Below are 16,863 nucleotides of genomic sequence, written 5' to 3'. Positions count from 1 at the left end.
TAAATTAAGGAAGAAACATATTTATTACAATTTAATATCATATATATGATGTTTAATACTTTACATATATAAGTATATGACTTTGGGCGTGTTTGGCACAAAGCTTTTGAAAACGTTTAAGAGCTTTTAGCTTTTAGCTTTTGATAAAACGTTCTAGTTTAAACAAAAGCTTCGTTTGGCAATACGAGCGTTTAGCTTTTAGTTTTAACAAAACGCCCCGATTCTAAAAGCTACTTAATGTAGCGTTTAACAAAACGCTCATGAGCTTTTGAAATCATATTCCATAATTACCCTTTAAAATATATTTATATATTTATTTATTTTTAATCAATTGTCTTTTTATGTAATTTTATATATTTTAAAAGCTTCGAGCTACTTTTGTCAAACATTTATATAACAAATAAAAGCTACAGCTTCCCGTTACTAGCTATCTGCTACACGCTACCAGCTACCTGATACCAGCTAACCGCTACCCGCTTCCAGCTAACAGCTACTTTTTCCAAACACGCCCTTTAATTTTAAAAATTAAAACAAACCAAAAATTAACAAGTGGATAATATTTATTTCAAAAATACCACAAAATGACAAGTGTCAAAATTTATGAGAGATTAATATGTGGCAAAAAAAACCATCATTTATTAAGGAGGATATAGTGGGTGTGTAAAATCAAATGTGTTTTGGGTTTTTCATTCGGGAATATATGAATTTCAATTTTTGCAATGTTTGATTCAATATATTTTTAGATTTACAGCATTATTTCATCTGAAGCATGTCATGTGTAGTGGATATATGAAATAGAATTTGTTTTATGTTTTAGATTAATTTTATAATTGTTGAATCACTATAGATGCTTGTCTATTTAGCAATGCATATATCCATAGTTAGATCAATATTTTGTTCGACAGTTTACATGTGGTACATAGGTTAAAAACACTTTGGTTTAAGGTTGAGTAAAGGTGTTTTGCAATATGTGAATCTTTCTCGATCCTTGTATGTCAATTTCGCAATGCATGGTTTTTTTGTATATGTTTAGATTTTAATTATAACGTCCAGATTTTCCAAATGAAAATTTTATTTTTAAATTAGAATTAACACTCATTTTCATATAATTATATTCAAGAAAAAATCATTTGTTCATAAACCATAATAAAAAATTAGAGTTATAAAGATAAGCATCGTAAAATCTCAAATCATAGAATTGATGATGTGTCGCCATCCCACGATCTGATGAAGTATTTGAAAAACTTTTAACCGACAACTGTAAGCACAAAGCTTAGTGAGTTCCCTAAAATACCGTATACAACAATATACATACAAGCATACAACCAAGGCTCTCAGCACAAAGACCGATCTGCCTAACAAGCATCGAGTATTTAGACTCACAACACTTAAGTTGATCTTGCAATCAATTCCTATATATGAGTATCTAGACTCGCAACACTAAAGTTGATCTTATCATCAAATCCTAAATAAAACATATGAACATCATATAGCAAACAAATCACACAACAGACTAACCATTCTACACAAACAAACATAACCTGACAGTACCTATATCCTAGCATACAAGGACATATACTATCACATGTAGTATAGTGAGAAAACTCATTTGGCTAAACAGCAGAACTCAACAGCAACCTCAACAATAGAAACAGCTAACACAAGCCACCTATTGTCAAACCAATACCAGGTCTATAACATTATGTTTCCTTCCATATATGGGTCATGGACTGGAAGTCGATTATGTAAAGGCTTTGGTCCTTCAGGAAGTAAATCTTAGTCCTTACTCCTTATGAAAGGAGGTAATGATGATTAAGAGATTTAACCCTTGAACTGTGTATTGAGCCGAAGGGTAGAAAGGGGAAAGTCATAGGTCGGGTTCTTGCATGAAATATGGATTTTTGTTCGATACGTTTTTAGTCCAAGATATCTAGATAATATTGTGGGGTTCTTCAATACTTTTCTAAGGATATGAAGATCAACGAAAATGGAGTACTAGGCATGGCTAATCGGAGGTTCAACCTGGTACGTTGGTCATACCAGGAGTACGGTAGGTGTACACAAGCTTGATGAAAACCCTAATATTTGGGTCTTGGACCCTATTTAAAGACCTCAACTCATTTCAAACCCTTATTACCTTCATCCTCCATCCTCTCTAACCCTAAGTTTTTGAGTGCTTTGGAGTGTTCTTAGTGTATATTGTAAAAAAGAAGGAGCCCATTGAAGAGGTGTTGGTTGCATTGTAGCTTATAGATCTAGACCTTGTTCACCTTGATCTTTCTTCTTAAGGTATAAAGCTTGAATCTTGATGATACATTTGTTAGATCTAGCTAGTTTTGAGTGTTATGAGCTTGTGGTCACTTTAGTGCATAAAGTTTAGATCTTGAAATTTTGTGACCTTGTTATGAATAAAGTTGGAAACTTTATCTATCTAAACATCATATTGATTCGGATCTGAATGTTGGAGACTTGGACTTAATGGATTAAGTTGAGAAAGATGCACTTTTGGTCACTTTGAGACTTAAAGACTAGATCTTGATTGTTTGCACCATCCTAATAGATAAAGTTGGAAACTTTATCCATTATGGATCTATTAGGAACCATAAAAATGTGATTGTGGTCCTTTTATCCCTTCCATGTAAGAGTTATGATGTCTTAATGGGTTAATAAGTTAGGTTTTTAGCTTTTGGACCTTTTCTAGCCATGGAAAGTCATAAAAGTGGAAACTTTATGACTTAAGTCGATGTTTTTGGTCTACATTTGAGTTTGCATGGAAAGGCCTTAAGGAATAAGCACTTAATGAGAATGAGAGTGTCCAGATGTAGTACGCTTAGCATACCAAGGGGTGCATTGCACGTACCTGGTCAAGGTCCCGTGTTTTGGTCAATGATGCACTACGTTGGGCGTAGTTACTGAGTACGCTTAGCGTACTCAGTCAGTTTGACTTCTTGACTTTTTTACTTTGACCTTTGATCAAGGGTTGACCAAGTTTGACTTAAGGGCATTTTTGGTATTTTGAGCTGTGGTTTGAGATTTGGTCACTATTTGTTGTATAGGTGACTTGTAGAGTTGGTATTCAGAGTAGCATGTTGTTCGGCTATTCCGTCAGACTATGAGGTGAGTTTTCCTCACTATACTTGTGGGTCAAAGGCACCAATTTCGACCCACTAGGTTATGTATCTCGGTATATAAGAAGTTGTTATGTTGTGATGACCTGTTAGATCTATATCGTGGTATATAGGATCTTGTTGTGTTATAGTGATCTGCTAGATATGTGTATATATCCTTATATGATAGGATGTTGTAGTAATGGTATGTTAGTTAAAGTGCTAGTAGACTGATTATCATCTAGTGGAGTGCCCTAAGGGTTGTATGTAGTCATGTAGGATAGCCTAAGAACTCTTGATCTAGGCTTTCTTGCATGTTCCTTGTTTAGTTGTGGCTCTAGGGTAGGATCATCTGTTCGGGTGGCTATCTCACATATGGTTACTTATGGTTACTCATTTCATGAGGTTAGTTGGTAGTAGAAAAGTGTGATGTGAGAGGAATAGTAGGCGGTAGTGAGTTGTATGATTGATGTTTTTCTGTATTATGTGCCTACTTGATCCTTGATTGTTTATATGTCGACATATTGTCGTAGTGGGTTGAGGCGGTCCTGATTTGTATTGTAGGCCAAGATACCCGTTGTGAGTCGGATGTAAGCCGTGGGCACGGAGGCTTGGGAAGAGCAGTTGGGTTGAGGCGGTAGTGTAACAGCTCAAATTTTTCAAACAAATTTTTCTTTTTTAAAAACATAATGGTTTCCATTTTAAACAAGACATAAATAGCTTAGTATTCTGTCAAATACAATTATTCAAAATCCCAAGATCATAAAGACAATCTTCAGTGTGTATCGATCATGCCGGCGCCTTCCCACGGTCCTCGCTAGTACCTGAAATACATGCACAACAACTGTAAGCATAAATGCTTAGTGAGTTCCCCAATATACACTTACGCACATACGCCTTTCCAGGCCCTGACCTTCCGGTCCTCATAACATAATCGCCTTCCGGCCCACAACATATTGCCTTCCGGCCCACATATCATACATAGCACACATACAATTAACTTACCACATATAGCATACATATCACATAACATATCCAACCTTCCGGTCACACAGTCAAACCCTTCCGGGTGCAGTATAGTGAGAAGACTCACCTCGTAAATGCTGAAAGCTAACAACTCCTGAAATCACTCGTGCACAATCCGACGAGCTACAACCTTCCTATAACATCACATATCTCATTAACACTTATAACTTCTAAGGATAACTATTCCTAAGAAGTCAGACTTAGGTCAACTCTGGTCAACGGTCAACGGTCAGCTCGACCGGACTCGGCGAGTACCATGGCGACTCGGCGAGTCTAGGCGTCCTCCAACTTTCTGAGGTTCCTTAACTACTCGTCGAGTACCCTCCTCGACCCGACGAGTTACCCTTGAAGGAATCGCGGGGCCACCCCGACTCCACTCGCCGAGTCTGAAGAACAACTCGGCGAGTTCCAGTAAATCTTCAAGCTACTCGCCGAGTCTGAAGAACAACTCGGCGAGTCCATGCCATGCAGACGAGTAACTGCTTCCTGAATTACGTATGGTCCCAAGATATACAACCATGGGACTCTCTGGACTTCTAAACATCTCATTACTGTGGGTATAACATCTGGGTAATAACATAATAACCCATCTAATCACTAAATGGGTTTTTCATAAACCCTAGGTTCATAAACACATTAACTAACAGAATTGATCCGAGTATTACCTGAGAACGTTCCCTCTGTGTCCCCCAAACCTCAGGACTCGATCCTCCTTGATATTCCTTTGGCCGATTTCTTCTTCTTCTTGTCTAACAAGCTCCTCCAAGTTCCAATAGCTTTCTCTCCTGCCCTAGACGTCCACAACGATTAGGGTTCCTTTCAATCGATCAAAAGACGGAAAATGACGGCCTAAGAGGCGTTATATACGATTCAAACTGAACGGTTAGGGTTTCTGCTGAACAGCGTCGACTCGCCGAGTCCATATCTGGACTCGTCGAGTCCAGTCGCGGACCCGCGACCAAGTCTGCGATCCTACTCGGCGAGTCTAGGCTCCAACTCGCCGAGTCCCCTCTTAAACCACCCAAAAACATAATTAAACAATACCTGAGATTTCGGGCTGTTACAACTCTCCCCCACTTGGGTTAGACTTCGCCCTCGAAGTCTCACTCTGCAAATAGTTCCGGATGCTGCTCCCGCATCTCACGTTCCGGCTCCCAAGTCATTTCCGATCCCTTACGGTGTTGCCATTGAACCAACACCAGAGGTACTTCCTTGTTCCTCAGAACCTTGATCTTCCGATCCCTGATCGCCACTGGTCTCTCCGCGTAATTCAGGCTCGCATCCACCTGAATATCCTCCAATGGAACCACTGCCGACTCATCGGCTATGCACTTCCTCAACTGCGACACATGAAAAGTGTCATGGATCTGACCCAACTCCGCTGGTAACTCCAACCGATAGGCTACCCGGCCTATCCTTGCAATCACACGAAATGGTCCAATGTACCGGGGCCCCAATTTGCCCCTCTTCCTGAATCGAATCACTCCTTTCCAAGGAGAGACCTTCAGGAGAACGAAGTCGCCGACCTGAAATTCAAGCTCGGATCGGCGCCTGTCCGCATAACTCTTCTGTCGGCTCTGGGCAGTCAATAACCTTTGCCTCACTCGCTGAATCTGCTCTGTCGTCTGGAGCACGATCTCCATGCTGCCCATCACTCTCTGCCCCACCTCTCCCCAGCAAATGGGGGTCCGACACCTCCTACCATACAACAGCTCGAAAGGTGGCATACCAATGCTCGAATGATGGCTGTTGTTGTAGGAGAACTCTGCCAATGGTAAATACGCATCCCAAGTACCCCCGAAGTCTAACACACACGCTCGGAGCATGTCCTCCAGCGTCTGAATCGTCCGCTCGCTCTGACCATCTGTCTGGGGATGTTATGCGGTACTAAAATGCAATTTAGTACCCAGCTCCTCATGGAATTTCTTCCAGAATCTAGAAGTAAAGCGCACATCACGGTCTGACACAATCGAGATCGGCACCCCGTGCCGAGATACCACCTCTCTCACATATATTTCCGCCAACTTTTCCGCTGAAGAACTCTCACTGATGGCAAGGAAGTGTGCACTCTTCGTCAACCTATCCACAATCACCCAAATTGCGTCAACTCCCCTAGCAGTCCTTGGCAATTTGGTGATAAAATCCATAGTGATCTGATCCCACTTCCACTCGGGGATCTCCAATGGCTGTAACTTGCCATGCGGTCTCTGGTGCTCGGCCTTAACCCTACGGCAGGTCAAGCACCTCTCAACGAACCATGCCACGTCCCTCTTCATACAGGGCCACCAATATTCTTTCCTCAAATCCAAATACATCTTTGTAGCACCGGGATGAATCGAGAATTTCGATCTATGAGCCTCTTCCATCAAAGTAGTACGCGTACCGCCCGCGAACGGTACCCAGACCCGACCCTGAAACGTCATAAGCCCTCGACTATCCTTAACAAACTCTGGGATTAACCCCACAACCCGCTCTTTCTTCTGCATTTCTGGTCGTACAGCCTCAGACTGTGTCCTACGAATATCATCCAATACAGGAGTCATCACAGTCAGTCTCAAGCATGTGTCTCGCAATGGAGTGCTCTCCGCCCTGCGGCTCAATGCATCGGCTACCACATTAGCCTTGCCTGGGTGGTATAGGATTTCACAGTCATAATCCTTGACCACATCCAACCACCTCCTCTGACGCATATTTAGGTTGGGCTGATCCATCAAATACTTCAAACTCTTATGGTCCGTGTAAATCGTACATCGAACCCCATACAAGTAGTGGCGCCAAATCTTGAGAGCGAACACTACTGCCCCCAACTCTAAATCATGCGTGGGATATCTCGCCTCATGAGGCTTCAGCTGCCTCGACGCATAAGCTATCACATGACCCCTCTGCATCAATACGGCACCCAATCCCGAAATCGATGCGTCGCAATATACCACGAAATCTTCCATCCCCTTTGGGAGAGCTAATACCGGGGCTTCGCACAATCTCTGGCGAAGTGTCTCAAAGGAGGTCTGCTGCTCGGGCCCCCATGAGAATGCAACACCCTTCCGGGTCAATCTGGTGAGTGGCACTGCGATCTTGGAAAAATCCTTGATAAATCTCCGGTAATATCCTGCCAACCCAAGGAAACTTCTGATCTCAGAGGGTGACTTCGGCACCTCCCAACTCATCACCGCCTCAACCTTGGTCGGATCGACCAATATCCCTTTCTGATTAACCACATGTCCTAGAAACTGGACCTCCCGCAACCAGAAGTCACATTTGGAGAACTTTGCATAAAGCTTCTCCGTCCTCAATACCTCCAGGACCTCCCTCAAATGCTCCTCATGCTGCTCTCTAGACCTCGAATACACCAGAATGTCGTCGATAAATACAATCACTGACCGATCCAACATCGGCCTGCATACCCTGTTCATGAGGTCCATGAACACAGCCGGGGCATTGGTGAGTCCAAAAGGCATCACCACAAACTCATAATGCCCATATCGCGTTCTAAACGCTGTCTTCTGGACGTCCTCTTCCCGTACCCTCACCTGATGGTATCCTGATCTCAGATCGATCTTGGAAAACCAAGATGCTCCCTGCAACTGATCGAATAAATCATCGATCCTAGGCAACGGGTAACGGTTCTTGACCGTTAGCTTGTTCAACTCCCGGTAATCAATGCACATCCGGTGTGAACCATCCTTCTTCTTGACGAACAGAATGGGTGCTCCCCATGGCGAGCTGCTCGGCCGAATGAATCCCTTTCCCAGCAACTCCTGGAGTTGCGAGGACAACTCTTGCATCTCTGGAGGGGCAAGACGATAGGGCACTTTAGCAATAGGCGCGGCCCCCGGAACCAGATCGATACCAAACTCTACTTGCCTCACAGGAGGTACTCCCGGCAGTTCCTCGGGAAAAACATCTGAAAACTCACGCACCACAGGGACCTCCGTAACTGACTTCGGTCTCTCGGAAACCTCCCGCGTATCCGTCACATACGCCACAAAACCCTTACAGCCCTGCTGTAGACACTGCCTCGCCCTAGCGGCCGAACAAAAAGCTGATCCTGAACGGGTACCCTCACCGTACACCGAAAGAACTCCCCCACTATGGTCTCGTATGGTCACCAACTGACGCTCGCAGTCGATGACAGCGCCGAATCGGCTCAACCAGTCCATGCCCACGATAACACAGACATCCCCCATCGCAATAGGAATCAGGTCAATCGGGAATTCAACCCCGAAAATCTCTAGTACACATCCCCGAAGAACCTCCGTAGCACGAATCACTTTCTCGTCAGCTATAGAAACTCGCAAAGGTCGACTCAACGATTCACGACTAACGCCGATCTGCTGACTAAAGGCTAAGGACACAAAGGACCTACTCGCACCCGAGTCAAATAACACTAAGGCAGGCACAGAGTTCACAAGGAAAGTACCTACGCGCATAATAACATAAGCATAACATATCGACATTAAAATAATTACACAAATTACAACATACCTGCCACAACATCGGGCGCAGCGCGGACCTCCTCCGCAGTCAGCTGAAAGGCTCTCCCACGAGCCCTCGGGGCCTCGACCTTCACCGGTCGAGTCTCAGTAGTCCTGGCAACAGGTGCAGATCCCTGACGAAGCTGCGGACACTCGGCCTTCCGATGGCCGGTCTGGTTGCAATGGAAGCAAACCATAAACCCCTTGGGGCACTCCCTAGCAATGTGCCCCTCCTTGCCGCACTTGTAGCAGGCACCGGCTCGACACGCCCCATCGTGACCCTTGCCGCACTTTACGCAAGTGCGGTTCTTCGAACCTCCCGTCCTCGAATCGGCGGACTTGATCCGCTTGGCTGCCGGTTGAGACTGAGCCGGCCGCCGGTCTGCCTGCTGAGACTCGGCCTCCTCCCTGGCCTGAGTCTCTAACTCAATCTCACGCTTCCTGGCATTCGCCTGAAGCTCAGTAAAAGTATGGTAAGTGGAGTTTGACACAAACTCCCGGATCTCCCTTCTCAGAATACCCAAGTACCGGCTCATCCGAGCCTGCTCTGTGGCCACCAGCTCGGGGCAAAACATCGCCCTCTCATGGAACTTCCGCGTGATCGCCGCCACCGAATCAGTACCCTGCTTGAGGGTTAAGAACTCCTGAACTAATCGTTCCCGCTCCACTGGGGGAACATACTCCTCCCTGAACATGGTAGTGAACCCCTCCCATGTCACCGCCGCAGTCTCTGCCAAAGTGAAGTTCGCCGTCACGAACTTCCACCAGTCCTTTGCTCCCAGACGGAGCTGGTTCAAAGCGAACCGTACCCTCAGGTGCTCCGGGCATGAACAAGTGTAGAAGCACCCCTCTATATCTGCGATCCACCTCATCGCCGCAATTGGATCCTACGTCCCATCGAACTCTGGTGGCTTCGTGTTGCTGAACTCTCGGAACAGCAATGAATCACCCCCCTGTGGCCTAGCAGCGGCCACAGCTGCGGTAGCTGCAGCGGTTGCAGCCTCAGTCAATGCGGCGTACCGCTCATCGAACGTCTCCATCAGTGTGGTCTTGATAGACCCAAACATCTCCGGGATCTCGGCCCGGATCGCCGCCGCCACCTCCTCATGGATCATCTGACGAATATCCTCGTCACTCACACCGCTCGTACTTGCTCCGTGACGCGGTCTAACCATGATATCTCTGAAATACAACATAAAACTATCAGAGATTCTATCGAGTATAATCGTACTCGATACGCAACCCTACTCAGTCCCAGATATCCCGGGATTCTTACTTGGGCCTCCCACTGACCCGGTGTCCTCGGTAGTACGGGCCCAATACTACCGACCACACCGCATCAATGTTCATCCCAAGTCCTCCTCCCCAAACTCCGGATAATGAGCACTCTACTTCTGATACGCTCTATCTACCCGCATACTAGCAAAGCATCTCATATAGGTAACTTCCCTAGACTAAGGCATCACAAATCAGGCCACTCTAGTCCTATCATGAATACCTAGTCTTCTAGCATGCATAACAATTCATTTCATATAATATTGTAAGGTATTTTGGGGATCTTTACCGTTCGGGCGCTGACTGATCGTACACACTGCTTCTTTCTTGCTTACCACAAAACCATTTACAAAAGTTTATGCCTTTATTTGAAAAGCTTCTTCAAATCCTCGGTTTGAGTTCAGTTACCCCCTAAGGTGCTCCCGAATCCCTCAAACCAAGGCTCTGATACCAATTGTAACAGCTCAAATTTTTCTTTTTTAAAAACATAATGGTTTCCATTTTAAACAAGACATAAATAGCTTAGTATTCTGTCAAATACAATTATTCAAAATCCCAAGATCATAAAGACAATCTTCAGTGTGTATCGATCATGCCGGCGCCTTCCCACGGTCCTCGCTAGTACCTGAAATACATGCACAACAACTGTAAGCATAAATGCTTAGTGAGTTCCCCAATATACACTTACGCACATACGCCTTTCCAGGCCCTGACCTTCCGGTCCTCATAACATAATCGCCTTCCGGCCCACAACATATTGCCTTCCGGCCCACATATCATACATAGCACACATACAATTAACTTACCACATATAGCATACATATCACATAACATATCCAACCTTCCGGTCACACAGTCAAACCCTTCCGGGTGCAGTATAGTGAGAAGACTCACCTCGTAAATGCTGAAAGCTAACAACTCCTGAAATCACTCGTGCACAATCCGACGAGCTACAACCTTCCTATAACATCACATATCTCATTAACACTTATAACTTCTAAGGATAACTATTCCTAAGAAGTCAGACTTAGGTCAACTCTGGTCAACGGTCAACGGTCAGCTCGACCGGACTCGGCGAGTACCATGGCGACTCGGCGAGTCTAGGCGTCCTCCAACTTTCTGAGGTTCCTTAACTACTCGTCGAGTACCCTCCTCGACCCGACGAGTTACCCTTGAAGGAATCGCGGGGCCACCCCGACTCCACTCGCCGAGTCTGAAGAACAACTCGGCGAGTTCCAGTAAATCTTCAAGCTACTCGCCGAGTCTGAAGAACAACTCGGCGAGTCCATGCCATGCAGACGAGTAACTGCTTCCTGAATTACGTATGGTCCCAAGATATACAACCATGGGACTCTCTGGACTTCTAAACATCTCATTACTGTGGGTATAACATCTGGGTAATAACATAATAACCCATCTAATCACTAAATGGGTTTTTCATAAACCCTAGGTTCATAAACACATTAACTAACAGAATTGATCCGAGTATTACCTGAGAACGTTCCCTCTGTGTCCCCCAAACCTCAGGACTCGATCCTCCTTGATATTCCTTTGGCCGATTTCTTCTTCTTCTTGTCTAACAAGCTCCTCCAAGTTCCAATAGCTTTCTCTCCTGCCCTAGACGTCCACAACGATTAGGGTTCCTTTCAATCGATCAAAAGACGGAAAATGACGGCCTAAGAGGCGTTATATACGATTCAAACTGAACGGTTAGGGTTTCTGCTGAACAGCGTCGACTCGCCGAGTCCATATCTGGACTCGTCGAGTCCAGTCGCGGACCCGCGACCAAGTCTGCGATCCTACTCGGCGAGTCTAGGCTCCAACTCGCCGAGTCCCCTCTTAAACCACCCAAAAACATAATTAAACAATACCTGAGATTTCGGGCTGTTACAGGTAGGCCAACAAACCCTAGGTATTCCAGTTCGGTGACTGATTGGACCTGTTGCATGTTGGCATTCCAGTCTGATGACTGATTGGGCCTGGGCATTCCAATCTGATGATTGTGGACCATTATACATGCTTGTATGTTTATCGTATAGGGTATTTTGGGTGAAATTCACTAAGATTTGTGCTTACCCATTTGTTTATGTTATCAGGTTCTATCGATGATCGTGGGAAGGCGAAGGCGGAACTGTACACAGTCATCAACAACATTGAGGATTTTGTGTTCGTTTAAATACTTTGATTTTCAATAAATGTAATTGGGAATAAATGGTTTTTCCTTATAATGGATTTATAATTAGGAAGTTTTACCTTAATAAAAATAAAAAATATGGTCGTGAAAATGGGATGTTTCAAGTTGGTATCAGAGCCCTAGTTTGAGCGAATTGGAGGAGCACTTGTGTGAATCTAAACTCAAGCTAGGATCCAAGAATTTTAATAAAAACGTTTTTGAAAAAGAATTTATAATAAAAGTGTTGGGTTAAGTACATGGGATCAATCTCTTGTCATATTCTTGTTTGATTATTGGCTTGGGATCTGGAACGTGAACCTTTACTTAAAAGAAGATGCAAATGTACAATCAGTCAAAGCCAGAAAAAGGAGAGTGGTTCCCAAAATACCCATACCCATTATTTTGTGTTGAATTTGAACTTGATGATATATATGAATTGTTAGAGAAGCATGCTAATAGTTAATCTAGGATTCTTATATGGACCGTTAGATAGAAGTGTCTAATTTCGGTGATGCCTTATGATATATGGAATTGTGTGCTATATGTTACGTCATTATGTGATTAGTGTGTTCATGTTGATTAGTTTTATATGGTCGGGGTTAAATAGTCTCGGAATGATTGACTTAGCCTTAGTTCATGTTCCTTGTTTGGTTGTGGGCTTAGGGCAAATTCAATTATTTGACAGGCTGTCTGACCCCGTATTGTGTACAACAAGCATGCACAAAAGCAACTAGTGGTGTGGGAATGAGGATGATCCTAGGAAGAGTGCCTTGGAAGTTAGTTATAGCTCATAGGAGAAGTAGGTGTTATCATATCTAGGAATGGTCTAGTGTAGTGACTTAGGACATTGGGATGAATTCTAAATCGACTACAGATAGGTGTGGAAGGTAGTATAGGCCCATACTACTGAAAGCATAGGATACATATGAGGTTCAGGAGGAATCTCGAGGTTACTAAGGAACTAATAGGAATATGGTCGGGTGTGTTGAGCACTGTTTTTTGATGTATGATCTTTCCAAGGTTTATTTTCAGTATGGCGGCTTTTGAAGGTTCGGGATCAGGAGATGGTGGCACTGGGGGAGCAGGTACGAGTAAGGAGGAGATCAACGGGATTATTTCTGTCGGTGTGGCCGAGGCAATCAAGGAGGCGATTTCGTAGTTGTTTGAGTTGGTCAAGACCACGTTTGTCGAGGAGTTTGATCGGTGTTATTTCACCATCACACAGATAGCTACTTCCGCAGCCACAACAGTCATCGCCATTGCAGGATCCCAGGGAGGCGGGTGATGCAGTACCGAGAGTTCATTTATACGAAGCCTCCGACATCCAGACGTGACAAGGACCCAATCATCGCTTCGAGATGGATTTATGACGTGGAGGATGTTTCTTCACATGTTCATGTCTCAAGGTCCAAAAGATGAAATTTGCATTGAATCTTCTTTGTTGGGGTGTGAATGTAACGCCCTGTTTTGAATCGTTTTCCATTTTAGAGTAGTGATCAGGGATTGGGTATTATCGGGCTTGATTCCCTTGAAGAATTGAGGTTTTGACTAGTTTGGGGGTGGATAATGCAATTTGGATGATTCGGGTTTTTGGTTTGTGTTTTGGAGTCAAAGGGTACTTTAGTAATCTGTCAGCTCGGGCTTTTATGAAAATTGGAGGTTTGTTCATGAAATGGTAAGACGATTATGGGTTGATTAAAGCGTAGAGCTTCTCGTTACCTTTTTATGGATATAAGGATTGTCGAAATCGGATTTATAACAAAGAAGTTATGGCCTTCAGAGTGCTTAAGGGTTTAAGGGGAAACTCTAGTACGCGGGGCGTACCTAGGGAGTACACGCAGCTTAATGGTGTGAAGTGCATTACGTTGGGCGTAGTGTGGTGTACGCTTAGCGTATTGCGAGGGTGGAAATAGGGATGTGATGTAACATCCCGTTATTTTTCTATCTTGTAAAGCTAATCAATTCAATCAAAAGTCATACTTGTTTCTGTTAACTTATAGCTTTGTTAAGGGTCTGTTTGAGAGTTCTAAGCTTAGTAGACTCAAGGATTGTGTGTTAGGAAGTATTAACTTGAGATCATTGAGTTGCAATTGAGCCAGAAACACCTTCACAAAGAGTTCACTGCCGTAAACTAGGGTTTACGGCCGTGAACCCATGATGGTCGTGAACTTCTCATCATAAGTATGGTGTTCCTTCATTATTCTTCATTTCTCACATCCTCAAGTCTAGAACTCTCAAAACTCTCTCAAGTATTATCAAGAACACTCTCCTTTCTCATCAAAATCGTAAGTGATTCTACCATATTCACTTGATATCCTTCTTATTCACAAGAAACTCTTTGATTTCATCCATGAATTCAACACTTTTGGTTTAGATCTTCAAATCATCATCCTTTACACCAAGAACACCAAAAACACACACTTGTTCTTAAGCTGTAAACTCCTTAAAGACTTCCAAAACGTGAGTAACTCTTCTATCATCTTGTTATACATTAGAAACACTTGATTCCAACCAAGAAACAAACACCCAAATGCATGATCTTCAAGAGTTAACGGTCGTGAACCCTTCATCCATGGTCATGAACCCTTCATAAGATCTTGAGGTGGTTGTAAACCCTTCATAAGATCTTAAGGTGGCCGTAAACCTTCATGAGAACAAGTCTTGGCCGTAAACAATTCATGTGTATGGCCGTAAACACCTCTATGGTCGTAAACACTTATAGTGTGGTCGTGAACTCCTTTTCTTTCAATCACATGTGATTGTAACACTTCATTTCAAGTGTTTCCTAACACCTAAGGTTGTTTACCTTACATCATTAGTTGTTATACACACTAATTATACACATATATGTGTCATTATATGATTAATAGGATCCATTTGTGTTCAAGATGTCACTTGGCATTCTTAACATCCTATATCAAGTCATCAGTTGAATCACCCTCCAAAAGGTGAGTTCATACCCCCGTATTTTCATAGTTTTTATAGTTTTAAGGGGGGGATACAAGTCTAACACAAGGATTTTATGTTACAAATAATTGGATTCCAATTATCTTATCAAAAATGGATTTCAATTATCATTAAATCAAACACTTTTAAATTATGTTAAAATGACATTAATTCATCAAAAGTATTTCAAAATGTTAAGCTCTTTAAATGATTTTATAAACTTATATTTTTCCCCAAAAATCATATTTATATAAATAAGATTTAAAAAGTTTATGACTAATAACTCACTTTGGTTCCTTTTCCTTATTTGGATGTAGGCTTAACGTATCGGTTATTTGTTCGAATATCATTTAAATTTTATATATATATATATATATATATATATATATCATAGTATATGTGTATAAATATAAAAGTTAATTCATTTAGTTTAGACACCCTCTGTAACATGTTGAGTAAGGGGTTGCATTCATGAACACTCAATATCAATTCAGATTTTACATATAAATTATAATAGGAATAATTTATGATTCACAGAACATTAATTTACAATTCAAGTGTACTAAAGTACACTGTTTTACAAGAACAAAGGTTTGATTCAAAACTAAACAAGAGTATACATCTTTCATATACTAATTCAGGGGAATACTATCAATCATTCATTTCAGAATGATTGGGTTTTCATAACTATTATACATGTAACATCTATATGCTTTTTATGAGTCATTTGCTTCAGGTTGTTTAATTCATTTAAACAACATAGTTAAAGTCCTGACATTATAACCAGAATCTCCAGCCGGGGATCAAAACAATGTGTGTATAGATCTATACTGGGATTAACAACCCCGCACTCAGACTGCTAGCTACAGTCAGGCATACACGCCTACGAGTGACAGTTTTTGACGCCTTCAAAGCGTTGAGTCAGGCCATCTAGTCTCGGTATGGTTATAATAACTCATTAAAAAGATATTAACAATACTTTAGTGTATAATTAACTAAACATAAGTACATTTTCAAATTACTAGTTTACAAGAGACAATTTATAGTATTACGTTACAGTTTACAATAACAGCTGGGGGAACCGGGCACACTCACAGTTACTAGGGGTGAGCAAAACCGAACCCGGAAACCGAAAAACCGAAAAAAACCGACAAAACCGAAACCAAAAAACCGAAACCGAAGCATAAACCGACGGTTTGGGTTTAGAATTTTCAAAAACCGAAATTTTCGGGTTGGGTTCGGTTTTTGGGTTTGGAAAAAACCGAAAGAAACCGAACCGAACCGAATATCATATATTATATGTATTCTGTGAGTTATATATGTATATATATGTAGTTTTTGGGTTATAAACACAAGCTGAAGCATTGCTTCACTGGTTAACGCGTTTGGCAATTGTTTGAAACGTCGCAGGTTCGAATCTTTCTAGTGTTGTTTTTCTCGATTTATTTTGGCAATGAGTTAAGTTCATCCCACATCGCCCCAATTACTAAACTCAGCCAATATTCTCTTCTATATAAGCTTTCCACCCTCTTTCTTTCTATTATCTCTAACTTTGATTGAGTCCCACATCGCTTGTGATATCTAAATATCACTTGGCCTCTCCATTATATAGTTTATGGTTGAGTTGGGATTTAGAAATAAGTTTGAGATTTGGTTTAAATTATAAAACCGAAACCGAACCATGAAACCGAAGTTTAAAACCGAAAACCGATAAACCGAACCCATTGGTTTGGGTCTCGGTTTGGGTTTGAATTTTTAGAAACCGATCATTTTCGGTTTGGGTTCGGTTTTAGATCAAAACCGACCCAAACCGACCCATGCACAGCCCTAACAGTTACAAGTTTTACATAAAGGAATATAA

This window comes from Lactuca sativa, chromosome 1, assembly GCF_002870075.4.
Source record: "Lactuca sativa cultivar Salinas chromosome 1, Lsat_Salinas_v11, whole genome shotgun sequence".
Classification (NCBI taxonomy): Eukaryota; Viridiplantae; Streptophyta; class Magnoliopsida; order Asterales; family Asteraceae; genus Lactuca; species Lactuca sativa.
This window is presented reverse-complemented; position numbering follows the sequence as displayed.